This window comes from Schistocerca serialis, chromosome 2, assembly GCF_023864345.2.
Source record: "Schistocerca serialis cubense isolate TAMUIC-IGC-003099 chromosome 2, iqSchSeri2.2, whole genome shotgun sequence".
NCBI lineage: Eukaryota > Metazoa > Arthropoda > Insecta > Orthoptera > Acrididae > Schistocerca > Schistocerca serialis.
This window is the reverse complement of record NC_064639.1, coordinates 984,018,992-984,021,431: the sequence shown is the minus strand read 5'-3', so window position 1 is coordinate 984,021,431 and position 2,440 is coordinate 984,018,992. Positions and strand designations below refer to the sequence as shown.

At 45.1% G+C, this 2,440-nt stretch overlaps 1 pseudogene; it reads left to right on the top strand.

The window, feature by feature from the left end:
- Nucleotides 1-1,777: 1,777 nt before the first annotated feature.
- On the top strand, nt 1,778-1,895 carry LOC126459566 (5S ribosomal RNA; annotated as a pseudogene).
- The last annotated feature ends 545 nt before the right edge of the window (nt 1,896-2,440 follow it).

Genomic DNA, 2,440 nt, shown 5'->3' with positions numbered 1-2,440 from the left:
ACGGCATTGGACTCCCCACATACGCAATCACGACATTGATTGCTGATGCCAACAGGGGGAGGGACTGCAAGTATTCAATGGTGAGCAATGCATGAGGTTATGGAGCATAGTTGAACCTCTTAGTCGCGCTTAACTCACTACAGTGCTGATACAAAGCAGAGAAATGACAACGCAGACATTGAATTATATATACAAAAGTTGCCAAAGTTGACATTTCGTCGGAAAGGAACCCAAGAAAATTCACAGAGTGAGAAAGAAGTGGCAGATGAAACATTAGCGTTTCTGGAAGATGAGTCAGTGGAGTGTGTGGTGTCGTATACGCTCGACTGTGCGGACAGTGTACATGAGGCATACAATGATGACGATACGTCTTTAAAAAGTGAAAGTGAAACTGAAACAGGTGTCGAGCCATAAAGTTCATCATCCTTGTCAGACAAGGAGCCACAAATCCCAACTCCATTGAAACGCATTAAAGGACAGTCGTTGTCCAAGAAGCGGGTACTAAACTTAATCAGATACATGGAAGATCATCCGAAGCATAGAAAGAAAAAAAAAACAGATTTCGAATTAGTTTGCAACAATGTCTCCGTGTAATGCATAGGGAAAGCTACGGGTATTCAAGGGAGGAGAAGGCGCACTTGTTACAAAAACCAGTGTTTGCGCGTTTCAAGTAAGCTCGATACAATTTACAGGATATGGATGATAGTGACCAACTACATTTTGCGTACCAAACTGTGCGCGACATATATTACAGCGATTTGAAGGTAGCAGTGGATTGGTGTATAACTTCAACCAGTGCTACAGAACTGGAAGACATAAGGTAACGAAATTTCAAACAAAGCGTCAACTTGACGATGCACAGCAAAGTTCGGAATCGGCCAGAAAATTTGTAGAGGAGGTAAACAAACTTATCCCATCGCTCAGTCATGACTTTGTTTTCAACTCTGACCAGTCGGGATTTGGAGAGGAAATGCATATTAAAGGAACCCTGCAAATTAGAGGTACCAAGAGAGTTGTATCAAGATCAACTAACATCAGTGTCTTAACACATTCGTATATAATTACGCCGACTGTTAATCTGGACGTAAATTGGCTGGAAAGTTATTTATTGTGCTGCGAGTAGTTGGAGGTGCTCTGCCCCCTACGACTGCTTCTCGTGTGCGTGATCTTGCGAGAGGAGTAGGAAATATTTACATCACAGCAAGCAAGAGTGTGGAAAGGGGGGCGTAAGAGAATTACAACTGTGGTACGACAACTACTTTTGGCCAATAGCTGGTCAAAATAACTTGATTTTGCGTGATTCCTGGTCTGCGCATACGTCATACTCCTTCACACCAAACTATCCCTCCAGAAAAGTGTGTAACATTGCAGTCCACACCTCCTCGAACAAATGGACAAATTCATCCTCTGGATATTTGTTTTTTTCCGTGACTAAAAACCATATTATCGCACTATCTGGAGCTACAACTTAGAGGATAACCAGTGTCACGATAAGCTGGACGACAGATTGTTTCGCACTCGGTTGCATGCTACCTCATTCCATCAGTTCTGATCACCACGTTACACCAACGTATTTGTACACCTACTCTTTAAGAGTGGATACCTAGCTGAACGTACTGCACGGTTTGTAACTCCCAAGGAGCTCGCTTTAGATCTTGATGCTGCAAATCTTTTTGATCACTTTTGATTCGCTGTTCTTGGTACAAGTTAATGGTTTCTTTTGAACATATTTTGAATGTGCACGATGTCCATTTTGTGAAGCGTAATACATGCATCCGCCAACGGCCTTTCCGCAGTGGTAACACCGGTTCCCGTCAGATCACCGAAGTTAAGCGCTGTCCGGCTGGGCTAGCACTTGGATGGGTGACCATCCGGTCTGCCGAGCGCTGTTGGCAAGCGGGGTGCACTCAGCCCTTGTGAGGAAAACTGAGAAGTAGCGGCTCGGGTCTCGCAAACTGACATACGGCTGGGAGAGCGGTGTGTTGACCGCATGCTCCTCCATATCCGCATCCAGTGACGCCTGTGGGCTGAGGATGGCACGACGGCCGGTCGGTACCGTTGGGCCTTCTTGGCCTGTTCGGGAGGAGTTAAGTTAGTTAATACATATATCTAATAGAGGTTTTCTGCCTCCACCTCCCAGACACATGTTTTTTGTCTCCCTCCTCATGCACATGGTGTGTCATTAGTAGCTAATAGTTTTCCTATCATAACTGCTAACGCGACTCTTTGAAATGAGCCTCACAAAGATTGAACTTACGACCTCACAATGAAGGGGTTCGTTGTGACCTTGTGAGCTATCCTAGTACTATTGACAACCCTCCTTCCTACGTTCCAAACGTCGCAGAGGTTCTCGTGCGTCTCCTGCGAGGCTAGCACTCCTGGAAGAAAGAATATTGCGAAGAAATGAATTCCTCGCAGCCTACGGGATCATCTCAAGAAT